The following is a 15605-nucleotide window of genomic DNA, read 5'->3' as shown; positions in this document are numbered from 1 at the left end:
TCACTATTTTCTCCATTTAAGATAATATTATTTATGGTAAATCCTTACCATAAATAAAGATTTTTATTTTCTTTACACTGAAGTACAACCTATATTGAAAGCTATGGTGATCTTCATCGGTAAGTACATTACGTCCTCTTGTCTTTCAGCAAGCAAGTTGTTAATATCACAGGTTGTTAATGAGTCTCCCTCCAATACTGATGTCACACTTTTCTTCATATAATCCATATTTTTTTTTATTATTTGTTCAGCATAGAGATCAAATAAGTATGGTGAATACAACCCGGATGCACACCTTTCTTGATTTTAAACCATTAAGTGGGTAGAGGCTAGTAATGGAGTATTTCAGGGGAAGTCAAACAAAAGTACTTTACAAAATTGACATAGCCTCTCATTTTGTCTTTAATTGCCATGTTCTGAGTCACCCTAGCTCCTGGTGGCATGGCAACTAGAGACAAAATCCACAGCAGTCTCTGTGCACACATAATGAGTTTCCCAGGGCCTCTTCAAGAAGCAGCTGTGCAGTTGCAAGGGTTTTGTGACAGGGGATTGGGGGGCATTAAGGGTCTGGTCAAATGGGAGAGAAGGGAACTCTGATATCAGATGTCACCAACCTAACCCCTTGGGGCTGGATCGATATCAGACACAACCCATCTGCCTTTAATTTATTGATGGCCCTAAAGGCTTTTAGAACCAAGCAAAGCTGACTGCAAATCTGCGATTGCATTTGAATCTTAATGGCCATTTCAGAAACCTCAGCAGATCATGCTGAGTCAGAAGTAAATGAAATGAAATGACATATGGTTGGGGAAGATCTGTAACTGTAACGTAACTGTGTTCCTTTCCAGCAACTTTGCCTATGACTGAAAATCTCCCATGCCTCTAGCTGGAATAACACTCATCTTAACAATGTTAACAATTACTGTCCTCCCCAGAGAAAATCGCTGTTTTATAAGTGATGAAGATCAAATAACACAGTCTTCAGTATGGATTACATCTCAATGTCAAGAAAACAAAAATTCTCACCACTGGACCAATAAACAACATTCTTATCAACAGAGAAAAGATTGAAGTTGTCAAGGATTTCATTCTTCTTGGATCAACTATTAACATTCGCGGAAGCAGCAGTCAAGAGATCAGACGACGTATTGCATTAGGCAAATCTGCTGCACAGGAACTTTTTAAAATGTTGAAGAGCAAAGATGTCAGCTTGAGGACTAAGGTGGTATTTTCAATAAGTCATGGTATTTTCAATAGCCTCATATGGATGAGAAAGCTGGACAGTGAATAAAGAAGATCGTAGAAGAATTGATGCCTTTGAATTGTGGTGTTGGAGGAGAATACTAAAATTACCACGGACCACCAAAAGAACCAATAGATCTGTTTTGGAAGAAATGCAGCCAGAGTGCTCCTTGGAGGCCAAGATGGCTAAACTTCGTCTCTCATACTTTGGACATATTGTCAGAAGGGAACAGTCGCTGGAGAAGGATGTCATGCTGGGTAAGATGGAGGATCAGAGAAAAAGAGGAAGATCCCCAACAAGATGGATTGGCCAGGTGGCATCATTGATGGCATTAAGTGTGGCAGCAGTAGTGAGGTTGGTCCAGGATCGGACATTGTTTCATTCTGCTGTGCATGGGGTCGCTATGAATCGGTTCCGACTCGATGACACCTGACAACAACAATGGTTCAAGTGGCAACCACACATGAAGCTATCAATTTTTTAAAATCCGAAATGTTTGTAATTTGAAACAAAACACTGCAACATGGCTAGTCCATGTTCTAGGTCTCATAAAACAGTATCTATCTATCTAGTGTTCCTGCTAAATAGAACTGGAGATGATCTTGGTGCTTTTCTATGGCTACAATGTGCACCTTCCACTCTGAATCAATTCTTCTCAGTCCCTTGAAAAGAGCAACTTCATCCTGGTTTCCATCTTAAAAAAAAAAAAAAAAAAAATCCATGCAAAGTGCACTGAGAAAAGCAAAGCTCATTTCCAATTAAGATATGGAATTTCATCCCCTCATTAAAATAACCAGAAGCAACTTGCAAGTAACTGTGCTTAATTTTCTAGTCCATTTCCTTTCTTTTCTTTCCATTCTAAAACTACTGTATCTAATACTAGCTGACAGTTCTTTTCAAATCAATCCTCTTGGCACATGTGAAATTGATGATGCACCTATCTTTTGATGGATAACTCAACCACAGAATATTCCAGTGAGTTTTAAAGATTTTGGAACAGGCTTGGTGAGTGAGCGGTGACCACAGTCACCGCAGTAGAAAAACCCAGAGTGGTACCAGCTAATACTCTGTTTTTGATAGTTTGACTTTGCAATTCCATGGAATAGAAATGTCCAATAAGCTGATGGATACATGATTAGAAGCAGTTAAGCAATCTTGCCTAGAAATACAGCTTTAGGAGTCATCTATATGCAAAAGAGAGATGAGGTTGTAACTGTTAGAAACTCATCTAGTATAGTGGATAAACTCGAAAAGGTGAGAACCTATCATAGATCACCTTACAATTAAAAAAAAATTATTTTTGTTGGCAGTGCCTGCAATGGATCGTTGATGGATAGAGCGAATAGTCAATTACACTCCCTTCCTTGCTCTTCTTTCTTTGTTTTTCTTACCAGCAGAGCAGTGATACTTGCAATTTGCCATTTGAAAACCTGATCCTAGCTTCCTTGCAAAGGAACAATTGATTTTCCCATTAAAGTCTGTTCAAACATTAGCTGTGAGGGGGCAGGGGGCAAATACTCATAAACAATTTCTGGGAATGTGCCTTTGTCTTTTTATATCTGATCTGTAATTGCATTAAAATGAGCCTGGTGACTTTGGCATTAGGCATTTTGGGAGTTGCTACGTCTGTGTCTCTGACTAAATTTGAGCTTGGTCTGCCACTGTGGACAAAGGGAACTGAAGCAATTAATTGGATGAAAGAAGCTGGCATGACACTAAATTGCAAAATACCCAGGCAAAATGGTGTTTCAATAACAACTGCACTTGTCTAACATCACCAATTAGAATAAATAAAAGCAAGCTGCTGAAGGTTGAAATGAAACATTATCTGGGCTCCTGGCTTGATTGTGATTTGACCTCTTGTGTCCATGTGGTAATGCAAAACTCAACTGAGCAGAACCACATTTCAGCAGCCTCATAAACAAGGTGTCTGGAAGGGTAAGAATCTAAGGACAGTAAAGGCCTTGTCCGAATAATGCATATGTAATAGTTGTTTTGGAGTCCTGATGTGGTGCTGTGGGCTAATGCATCAGACTGCAAAGTTGTTTGAACTGCAAGGTTGGTGGTTCAAGCTCACCAGCTGCTCCTCGGAAACCCTATACAGGGTCGCTATGGGTCAGAATCGACTTGACAACACTTAACAACAACAATAGGTGTATTAGAGCTTACATTCTAAGCACTTGGTTTATAGAAGGCTATGGTTTACAGTGGGAGCCCTAAATCCATTTTGAATCCTACCATAAATTGAGCCTCCAGTGAGTCCTTTCTGAAGACTAACTGGCAATGTAAAAAGCTTTGTCCTCAGGCAGGCAGAGGGCATTTCAAAGTGGCTTACTGTGACTCCCCTAGTCAGTCCAGGGAGGGACTGTCTCTCCCACAGGAATTTGCCTAGGTGTGTCCTTAGTGGAAATTGGGGTACCAGGATGCATAGAAATGATCCAAACTCTGACCAAGGTGATTGGAGGGTCCCAGAGCCAATCTGAGCACTTCTTTTATCTGTAATAATAGTGCCCATGTCCCAATCATGGTCCCTTTTCAGCTTCCATGGTCCTGCCTGTGACAGTGATGAGTTGCTCTGATGGCAATCATGATTTTGTGATGCCTTTCCTTTGTCTTCTGTGCTCTATAAATTGGCTGTGTGGATGTGAATCCTTTGGACACCATATGGCCTCATATTTTCCTCATCTGGATAATTTGTCTTTGTCTTACTTAAGACTTAATAAAAGGGGCTTCTACACAATGTATTTGAATTTGGAGCCTTTTTTTCCCCCTAGAACAAAGTAAAGTTATAACTATCTTCACATTTATTTATTCATTCAATCTACATGTATCTGGAGCCCTGGTGTGGCACCATAGGATAAGCACTCTACCCCAAGGTTGATTGGAACCATAAGATCAGTGGTTCAAACTCACCAGCTGCTTCCTGGTATGCTGCTGTGGATTAGTGCATTGGATTGTAAAGTTTCTTGAACCACAAGGTTGGTGGTTCAAAGCTCACCAACTGCTCCATGGAAACTCTAGACAGGTTGATCTGGGTCAGAACCAACTCAACGGCACTTACAATAACACGAGTCAAAATCATCTCCATGGCATTTAACAACAACAACTACATGTATCTACTGAAAGCCTTTTATGTGCCTTAAACCCAAACCCAACCCACTACCATCTTGTCGATTCATAGTGATCCCGTATAGGGTTTCCGAGACTATAAATGCTTCTTGTTGTTAGGTGCCATCGAATTGGTACCAACTTATAGAGACCTTATGCACAGCAGAACAAAACACTGCCCGATCCTGGGCCAACCTCACTACTGTTGCCACGCTTGAGTCCATCAATGCTGCTATTTGGCCAATCCATCTCTTTGGGGGGTCTTCCTCTTTTTCTCTGACCCTCCACCTTACCAAACATGATATCCTTCTCCAGTGACTGGTCCCTCCTGACAATATGTCCAAAGTATGAGAGATGAAGTTTGTCCATCACGGCCTCCAAGGAGCACTCTGGCTGCATTTCTTCCAACACGGAAGTCCATGACACTTTCAGTATTCTCCTCCAACACCATAACTCAAAAGCATCAATTCTTCTATGGTCTTCCTTATTCACTGTCCAGCTTTCACATGCACATGAGGTTATTGAAAATACCAAGGCTTGGGTTAGGCATACTTTAAGTAAATAAATGCTTACAGGAGCACAAAACCTTATCTTTCTCCTGTCAAATGGCTGGTGGGTTTGAACTCTTGACCTTGTGGTTAGCAATCCAGTGCTTATCCTAGAGAACCACCACGGCTCTTTTTATGTACCAGACACTCCTAATTCAAAGGTATTTCCAAGGAATGAAATGCTGACTCACGCCACTTTGTGTGTTACAGGGTTGAGTTACTCTGTAAGGTTTTTGGCTACTTTTTTAGGGAAGCAGAGTATTCAGTCCTTCTTCCACAGTACTGCTGGGTGGATTGAAGGCACCAACCTTTTGAATAACAGTCAAACATAAAGTATTTGCATCACCTAGCTACTTAATTCAAAGATGACCACCCTTATTCTGTATTTGTGCTCTGTTACTCTATTTGTCATTGTGTTGACCAGTGATTTTCAACATCATAAACTTCAGTGATAATGCCTACTACATGTCTTCCCAGAATACCAATGTACTCGCCTTACAGAGTTTCCTGTTATGTTATAGCCCTAGGCAATAAGATAGTATCTTTTAAAGGGTACTAGCTTTCCAGATATTTTCTATGCAAAGGAAAAGGTAGCATTAATTCATTTGTAATAAGAGGAAAATAAGCCCTGGCTCATGTCTGGACAGTTGGTGGGAGACAACTGTCTATCTTTTTCATATCCCGGAAGTAATTGCTGAATTCACAGAAAGTGGAGGGTAAGGGAGAATGTATTCCCAGCTACACTGTGACCAAATATCCTTAGAAATATAGTTACTATGTCAACTCAGTTCAAACGCAGTATGGAGAGGAAGTAACTTCAAAATTGCTCCCCATGGGAAAGACATAACCCAATCCTGGTAATATGAGGCAGCCTCAGTCTTAACTGACACGTAGGAATGCAGTCTAAGAAAATACAACATACTGTACAGTCAGATTAACAGTCCTTTGTGTCCATTGGTGTTCCTGGGCTGCTAACCAAAAGGCTGTAAGTTCAACTTCACCCAGAAGTACGTTGGAAGATATGTCTGGTTATCTCCTTCTGAAAAATAAATCACTGAAAACTATATGGAGCACAGTTCTATTCTGATACCCATGGAGTTGCCATGAGTCGAAATCAACTTTGCATCACTCAGAAACCTAATTCAAAGATACCCATCCTTATTCAGTTTTGGTGTTCCCTTACTCTATTTTTCATTGTGCTGACCAATGCTTTTCTACATCGTAGCCCTGCTGACTTTGTGTCTATTAAAGAACAGTTCTCCCCAAATACCGATGTTTTTGGTACTAGCAAACATCCTTCAGGTTAACTACTTGATCTAAAAGCTGAACAAGGAGAGCAAAGCTCTCATAAAGGTCAAGTTTGAGGACACAGCAGACGAAGATTTACCAAGAATAAATATAAAGCAGTTTAGAAATGGCATCCTAATTAAGGAGGAAATTATTTAATTGTACTAGATTAGATTTTAAAATGTTACTATTGCAACTATTGCATTAACAACCTAATATCTAGCTTCCCTCTCCCCTGGGGTTAGGAAAAATATCAGATTCCTCTTTTGTATACATTACGCCGTTTTTATTCCAGGGATATATAAATAATTTTGCTATCTAGCAGTATCCTTTGTATATTCAAATTATAAAGTCTGCTCTGTAAGGAGGTAAAGCCATGAAGATAGGTATCTTTAGCTACCCAAGTGTTTTCTCCCTCACTGTTGTTGTTGTCAGGTGCCATCGAGTCAGAACCGACTCATAGCGACCCCATGCACAGCAGAACGAAACAATGTACCATCCTGGGCCAACCTCACTACCATTGCCACACTTGAGTCCATCAATGATGCCACCTGGCCAATCCATCTCGTTAGAGGTCTTCCTCTTTTTCTCTGACCCTCCACCTTACCCAGCATGACATCCTTCTCCAATGATTGTTTCCTCCAGACATTATGTCCAAAGTATGAGAGATGAAGCTTAGCCATCCTGGCCTCCAAGGAGCACTCTGGCTGCACTTCTTCCAAAACAGATCTATTGGTTCTTTTGGTAGTCCATGGCACTTTCAGTATTCTCCTCCAACACCACAACTCAAAGGCATCAATTCTTCTATGATCTTTCTTATTCACTGTCCAGCTTTCACATTCATATGAGGCTATTGAAAACACAATGGCCTGGGTCAGGTGCACCTTAGTCCTCAAGCTGACATCTCTGCTCTTCAATACTTTAAAAAGTTCCTGTGCAGCAGATTTGCCCAGTGCAATACATAGTCTGATCTCTTGACTGCTGTTTCCGCGAGTGTTGATAGTTGATCCAAGAAGAATGCAGTCCTTGACAATTTCAATCTTTTCTCCATTGTTAAGAATGTTGTTTATTGGTCCAGTGGTGAGGATTTTTGTTTTCTTGACATTGAGATGTAATCCATATCGAAGACTGTGTTCTTTGATCTTCATAAGTAAATGTTTCAAGTCCTCTTCACTTTCAGCGATCAAGGTTGTATCATCTGCATATCGCAGGTTGTTAATGAGTCTTCCTCCAATCCTGACGCCACATTTTTCTTCATAGAACCCAGCTTCTCGTTTTATTTGCTCAGCATACAGGTTGAATAAGTATGGTGAAAGAATACAACCCTGTCTCACACCTTTCCCAATTTTAAAACATTCAGTGATCCCATGTTCTATCGAACAACTGCTTCTTGGTCTAGGTACAGATTTCTCAGAAGTACAATTAAGTGTTCTGGAATACTCATACTTCTCAATGTAGTCCATAGCTTGTCATGATCCATACAATCGAAAGCCTTTGCGTAGTCAATAAAGCACAGGTAAACATCCTTCTGGTATTCTCTGCTTTTAGCCAAGATTCATCAGATATCAGCAATGATATCTCTCGCTCCAGCTACTGGGATCATGTGTTCAGAATACAGATGGAATAAGTATGGTGAAAGAATACAACTTTGGCACACACTTTTCCTAATTTTAAACCATTCAATGTCCCCTTGTTCTGTTTGTATGACTGCCTGTTGGTTTATGTACAGGTTCCTCAGGAGTACGAGGAAATATTCTGAATACTCATGAGCACTGGTAGCGTAGTGGATTATGAGCTGGGCTATGAACTACAAGGTCAGCAGTTTGAATCTACCAATTGCTCTGAGGGAGAATGATGAGGTTCTCTGCTCTCATAAAGATTTACAGCCTCAGAAACTCTACGCAGGGTTGTTATGAGTTACAACTGACTCAGTCGCACACAACCAGTATGACCAGAATAAAGGAAAACCATACCTGTTGGAGAAAACATCTTTGGAGTGTGTCAGCATGACCCGAGATAAACAGAGCACCAAGGAAGTTCCTGAAATGCCTTTTGGGACCCCATGCACCAAATCTCTGTACTCTCCCTTTCCCTGTCCCCTCGGGGAAGTGGAGTCTTTAGAGAACACACAATCCCTGGACTTTCTGTATGTTTGTATACATTAAACTTTGCTTGCTTAACCCCCCTCCCCCAAAAAATAAAACCACAGGGAAAGTAATAAAGAATCTACTGTACAAGCAAAGTAAATAGGACTGTGGTGGGGTGGAGATGTGACTTGATCTGAAATTAAGGAAATGCAAGGGGACAATTTTCAAGCAGTGACAACCGAATTTATGGTCTTCGCTGTGAGTCCATTTGCCAGCAGGCATTTTCAAGTCACCTGCCTTCTATCTTCACAGCTCTACACCAGGCACTGATTCTGAACACACACATGCAGGATCCAGCACTAAGAGAACAAGCACTTGAGACCCACAGAACTGGAACTCAGGCCTTGTCTGTACTATGTAGCCTCTACCTGTGCACGTTCTATCTGAACTATAGGAGGGAGATGCTTTCTTATCCAGAAAATGACTGGACTGCTACAACTGTTAACTTCTATCGTGTAGTGGTTATGAATTGAGCTGTGAACTGCAAGGTTAGCAGTTCGAAACTACCCGCTGTTCCATGGGAGAAAGATGTGGCTTTCTGCTCCCGTAAAGATTTATAGCTTTGGAAACCCTGTTCAGGGTTGCTATGGGTCAGACCAACTCGATGGCACTTAACAACAACAACAACATTTTAGATCGCTTCCTTTGAGACTGATCTAAGTCCCATGGAAAATGAAACTTACAGAAATCTTACAGAAAGTATTATCTACCAGATTGGTTTTCTTCCTTTCTCTCTTTGAAATCATGGCAAGTTAGCTGTTAGGAAAAAAATTCACATTAAAAAATTTCCTCTTTTTTTGGCTTCATTGGATGGATTCAATTACTTTCTTTATAAAAAGGTTATTTGATCTCCTCTGTATCTTTTCTTGGCCTCATTCACTGGTCCTAATAAAACTAATATTGTCTTCTGCTTTTGACCTATGAATGCAGCATGCAAACAACCTGTTTGTTCTTCTGGCACACATACAGTATTTAAATACGAATGGGTTATCCTAACAGGAACGAGCAATCTTTTCTGAATCTCTCTTTAGAGGAATGGGTGACAAATGTGTTTAGGAGTAAGTAGGGAAATGACTGAAAAGATCCCTCGCAGTCCATTCAGTCCTTGTGCTCTTTCATTTTGAGCAGACATTTCTGTAACTTTTTTTAATGTACAAAGAAACCACTTTATACATGATCAGGAAAAGATGATACTTAAAATGAGGACTCATCCATACATTCAGCATGAGACATTAACTGAAGAAATAAGAAGGGCCAAGCTCTAAAAGTTCAGCACACAAAGATAAGGAAGACACTGGGAGAAACAGAAATGTCAACTAATAATTGCCATGGTAGTGAGCTACGGTTGTGAGAAGGAATAAAAGCATTTACCTCAGGCACAGCGGTGGCTCACCAGAAAGGAATAATCAACTCAATCTGAGGAACCAGAAAAGACCTGATAGAATCCTTCCAAGTAGAATTATTGTACTCCAAGTTTTATGCTGTTCAAGTGATTAATGTGCAATGGAGGAGAATCACTCTGCAAACCAATCTCGCATGTACCAAAATATAACAGCATGTTCTGGAAAGGAAGGCAGCCTGTAATCACTCCTCCAATCACATTGCTTGGTGCAACTAGAAGTACGTGCTTATAGCAAACATGCATTTTGTACCTTTGCTGAAGAACAGATGTGACCTGCTTGCAGAAATCCTCTCCATTCTGAGAAAACTCCTTTAGGTTCTTGTACACTTTATTATACTAGAAAAAAAAAAAAGAAAAACAAAAAAACATGCACAGGAGGATTATGAGCATTTCCAAAGACACAAGTTCTCTAAATCCATCATGCTGCGGTAATGATGATGACTGGCATCACAAACGACCATGCCGCTTGAAGATGCACAACTTGGGGATGAGTTCTTAAAGTAATGATTGCACATCTCCTACCTTGATATGAAAGATCCTTGAAAACTTCAAGAAAAAATAAAGAAAAACAGGTGCTTCTTCCCTAGAACAAATGCAAACAATGTAGCAACAGAGTGCATTTGGAAACAGGCTTCTTTCTGGCTGCTCCTATTGTTTCCAGGGAGATGAAAAGTACATTCTGAAGGATACCCCATAACCATTTATACTCCCCCACCCCAATCCCAAAAGAATATTCCTAGGGCTCATGACTTACTCTGAACCATCAAAGGGTTTCTTGACAAGATACAAAAATGTAAGTGAACAATTTGTGAATACAATTTCATTGTAGCTGCTCTAGAGCTCATTCAATTCTGATAATGTTTTGTTGTTGTTAAGTGCCATCGAGTCAGTTCCGACACATAGTGATCCTAACTCTAATAATAGGAATGTTGTAATAATGAGTTGCTCTTAACATAGCCAAACCTTTGTAAAATAGAAATTTAGCCTGAAAGCATAAGAATTCCAAGGGAGAGATCTGTCATTTGATTTAGATCTCTATTATGTCATTCCTAAAATCATATTTGTAAAAGTAGGCATTGTTACAGTGGTTAAAGTGCTTGGCTGCTAACATAAATGTTGGCAGTTTGAACACACCAGCGACTCAAAGGGAGAGTTTGCTTCCACAGAGTCTGCAGCTTTGGAAACCCTATGGAATGGTTCTACCCTGTCCTAGAGGACCACTATGAGTTGAAATCGACTCAATGGCAACACATTGGGATTTTTGGTTTTAGGCATTCATGACACAAGATTTCCAGTGTCCCCACGAAGAGGGTAAATATCAGCGATCCTGCTGCTTTCCTGATGCAGCAGGTGAGCGAGGGTATAGACAGGCCCATACACGTGGGAGGTGTGACAGTAGATTGTGATACTCAAAATGAAATTTTATATCCTGTTGCCAATGACTCAATTTGAACTCAGTGACCCAAAATAAAACTGTCCCATAGAGTTTCCAAGGCTGTAAAACCTTATGGAAGTCAATTGCCACATCTCACTTAGAGCAGCTGATGGGTTTTAATTGCCAAACTTTTGGTTAGCAAATGACCGCTCAACAACTGTGTCACTAGGGTTCAGGAGAAAACTCATTTACTGAGTACCTACTACACAGCAGGCATGTTCACATCCCCCAGCACCATCAGTTCACACTCACATTAGGGTACACTCACACTAACGGACACGACAGCATCCTGACAAACTTTCCGTTTGAAAGGCAGCATCTGGTGTATGGTGCTAGCAGACTGTCACACAGAGGAGGCATCGGGTCACAGAGGAGGAATGGAGTAAAGGAATAACCTGATCCAAGGTTCTCTATACAGGGTTGAAATGAACCATTACCCAGGAGATAGAAACAGCTTTATAGATGCTAGGATCTTTCTATCTTTATGTAATAGTTTAACTTTCCTCTGAATTTATCACAGAAATCCAGGACAGAATTTGGTAGACACAGAGTAGCTACTTTGAATCTGTCTGGGATACAAGGACCGAGGTCAAGGTACAAGTTTCTTTGTGAGAAAATGTTGACTCCTTAAGCCAGGTTTATGGAGACAATGATAATTCAGTGGTGGAAGGCCTGGTGTGGCGCTGTGGGTTAATGCTCCAGACTGCAAAGTCATTTGAACTGCAAGGTCCATGGCTCAAGCTCACCAGCTCCTCCTCAGAAACCCTTTACAGGGTCGCTATGGTCAGAATCGACTCAACGGCACTTAACAACAACAACATGCAGGAAACCCAAGTTTGATGCCTAGACAGTGTACCCTAAGCACAGCTATCACTTGTCTGTCAGAAGAATCTGTGTTTGGCTGTGATGCTGAACAGGTTCCAGACTTCCAAAAATTAGTCAACAAACACCTTATGGATCACAATGATCTGATCCCCTTGTGCATAGAGTCTCCATGAATTGAAGGCCAACTTTACGGCAGCTAATGATGACCAGTTGGGATTTGCAAACACAGATGCTTGAGGTGCTCATCACTGACTGAGTGAAGAGCAGGGTGAGAACGTCAAGATGGAGAGGCTGCTGCCAGGACCTCTTGGCCCACCACTGCCATGTAGAAATGAGGCTCAGGATAACCAGTTATCCCATTTTCTCTAAAAATATAAAATTCAGAATTTGTATCTAAAATTAGATTAAAAAATGTATCGTGGACAAATCACAAATATAAAACCCTCCGCAGAGCAAGTGTACCACATTTATATATAGTGAGGCTCAATTTGTGGTCTCTGTCATGAAGAAATGATTCTCCTTTGAAAGACCCGCACTGCTGCTGGAGTAATGAAACCAAATGCTTGTTTTTTCTCAACCTGAGAGAAACGAAGAAAAAAACATGCAAGCCTTGAGTTGAAATATGGAAGGATTCCCTGAGCAAAATATTGAATGGTGTAGGAAGCATTAAAAGAAAACAGAAGGAATACACAGTCACTGTACCCAAAAGATTTGAGTCAGCCATTTCAGGAGGTAGCATCCGATTGAGAACAGATGGTATTGAAGGAAGGCGTGCAAGCTGCACTGAAGGTATTGGTAAAAAATTAAAGCTACAGGAAGTGACAGACTATCAACTGAGATGTTTCAACAAATGAATACAACATTATAAGTGTTTATTTATCTGTGACAAGAAATTTGAAGGTAACTACCTGGCCAACTAACTGAAAGAGATTTATATTTGGGCCCATTCCAAAGAAAGATGATCCAAAATAATGCAGACGTTATTGAAAAATATCCTTAATATCACACACAAGTGAAATTTTACTGAAGATCATTAAAAAAATGGTAGCAGCAGTAAATCCACTTGGAGCTATGAGAAATTCAAGCCAGATTTAGAAGAGGACTTGGAACGAGGGATATCATTGCTGATATCAGATGGATCTTGACTAAAAGCAAAGGATATCAGAAAGATGTTTGCCTGTGTTTTATTGACTGTGCAAAGGCATTTGACTGTGTGGATCATAACAAATTAAGGATAACATTGCAAAGAATAGGAATTCCAGAACATTTATTTGTGCTCATGCAGAAACTGCACACAGACCAAGAGGCAGTCATTCAAACAGAATAAGGTGTTATTGTGTGCTTTAAAATCAGGAAAGGTGTCTGCTAGCATTGTATGTTTTTGCCATACTTATTCAATCCATACGCTGAGCAAATAATCTAAGAAGTTGATCTATATGAAGAAGATGGTGGCATCGGGATTGGAGGAAGACTCATTAACAACCTGTAGTTCGAAACTATCAGCTGTTCTGTGGGAGAAAGATGAGGCTTCCTGCTCCCGTAAAGATTTACAGCCTCAGAGACCCTGTACAGGGTCGCTATGACTCAGAACCAACTTCACTGCACATAACCAACACCACCAACACCATTAATATGCAGATGACACAGTCTTGCTTGCTGAAAGTGAAGAGAATTGAAGCACTTACTGATGAAGATATGGCTTCAGTATGGATTAAACCTCAAAATACGAAAACAAAAATCCTCATCATTAGACCAATAAGGAATATTTTGATAAATGGAGAAAATTTTGAAATTGTCACAAATTTCACTTTACTTGGATCCACAGCCATAACCCATGGAAGCAATAGTGAAGAAATCAATCAAAATATTGCATTGGGTAAAATTTCTGGAAAAGATCTCTTTTAATTGTTAAAAGCAAAGATGCCACTTTGAAAGGTGAAATTAGAAGCTTAGGAGTCAGTGTGTTGGTGTTGATAAAGGTGAAAAAATTTGGGAAAATATCAAGAAAGCTAGCACAACTTGGAGAATATTACCAATGCTACTGAGTCCTGGTGTGGCACTATGTCTTAATGTGCTGGACTACAAGGTTGGTTTGAACTGAAAGGTTGGCGGTTCAAGCTCACCAACAGCTCCTCAGAAACATTATACAGGGTTGCGATGGTTCAGAATCAACTCGATGGCACTTAACAACAATGGAATCATATATAGAGAAATTATTGAATTGATATATGTCTTGCTGTGTATATTGTTATCCCTCTCACTCACCTCAAAAAAAAAAAAAAAAAAAAAAAAATATATATATATATATATATATATATATATATATGAAGGAGCTTCAAAAAGTTCTTGGAAAATTGAATTATGGAAAACAGTTCTATTCTGAAGAGCCATGGGTGGGGATGCTGTGCATCACAATCAGCTCAATAGCAATTTGTGGATAATGTGGAAGTTTGATCAAGACAGAGGCAAATGGCGCATGGGCTCTGGGCACCTCAGCCACACCCTGGGGATAATGTTTTAGATACACCCTATTAGCTATTCCCCAAATTTCCTTGTGCCCAGGTACTCTGAAGGTTGTGGTCTTTGACCTTCATCAGTAAGTGTTTTAAGTCCTTTTCGCTTTCAGCAAGCAAGGTTGTATCATCTGCATATCGCAGGTTGTTAATGAATCTTCTTCCACTTCTGATATCATGCTTTTTTTCATATAATCCAGTTTCTCAGATTACTTGCTCAGCATACAGATTGAATAATTATAGTGAAAATATACAACCCTGATGCATATCTTTCATGATTTTAAACCATTCAGTCTCTCCTTGTTCTGTGTACAGGTTCCTCATGAGCACAATGAAATATTCTGGAATACCATTCTTCACAATGTTAGCCATAGCTTCTCATGACCCACACAGTCAAAAGCTTTTGCATAATCAATAAAGCACAGGTAAACATCTTCTTAGTATTCTCTGCTTTCAGCCAATATCCATCTGACGTTCAGTGTCATAACAACACACAAGCCACAATTGGTAGATGGGTGGTGAGCTGCTTTGGCTGGGAAAGGAACCCAGGTTTCCAGCATGGAAGGTGAGAATTTGACCACAGAATCATCACTGTCCATGACAGCTAGTTGTTGTTGTTGTTGTGAGGTGCCATCAAGTCAGTAACAATTCATAGCAAACTTATGCACAGCAGAACAAAATACTGCCTGGTTCTAGGCCAACTTCACAAGTTTTGCTACGATTGAGCTCATTGATTCTGCCATATTGCCAATCCATCTCGCTGGGGGTCTTCCTCTTTTAATCTGACCCTCCCCTTTACCAACCACATTTTCCTTCTCCATCGACTGGTCCCACTTGACAATATGTCTGAAGAATGAGAAACGAAGTTTGGTCATCGTGGCCTCCAAGGAGCACTCTGGCTGCACTTCTTCAAACATGGATCTGTTGGTTCTATGGGTAGCCCATGGCACTTTCAATATTCACCTCCAACACCATAACTCAAAAACATAAATTCTTCTATGGTCTTCCTTATTCACTGTCCAGTTTTTGCATGCATATGAAGTTATTGAAAATGCCATAGCTTGGGTCAGGCATAATTTAGTCCTCAAGATGACAGC

At 40.2% G+C, this 15605-nt stretch overlaps 1 protein-coding gene across 1 annotated transcript in view; it reads right to left on the bottom strand.

Annotated features, from left to right (window-relative positions):
• The window catches only part of NOSTRIN (nitric oxide synthase trafficking), a 58976-nt gene extending 48911 nt beyond the window's left edge, over positions 1-10065 (bottom strand). Inside the window, exon 1 of the mRNA XM_006867036.1 lies at positions 9986-10065. The gene's annotated coding sequence lies outside the window, so the exon portion shown is untranslated. The remainder of the gene's footprint in view (positions 1-9985) is intronic.
• Between the last annotated feature and the right edge of the window lie 5540 nt (positions 10066-15605).

This window comes from Chrysochloris asiatica, unplaced genomic scaffold (assembly GCF_000296735.1).
Source record: "Chrysochloris asiatica unplaced genomic scaffold, ChrAsi1.0 scaffold00099, whole genome shotgun sequence".
NCBI classification, from domain to species: Eukaryota; Metazoa; Chordata; class Mammalia; order Afrosoricida; family Chrysochloridae; genus Chrysochloris; species Chrysochloris asiatica.
This window is presented reverse-complemented; position numbering and strand designations above follow the sequence as displayed.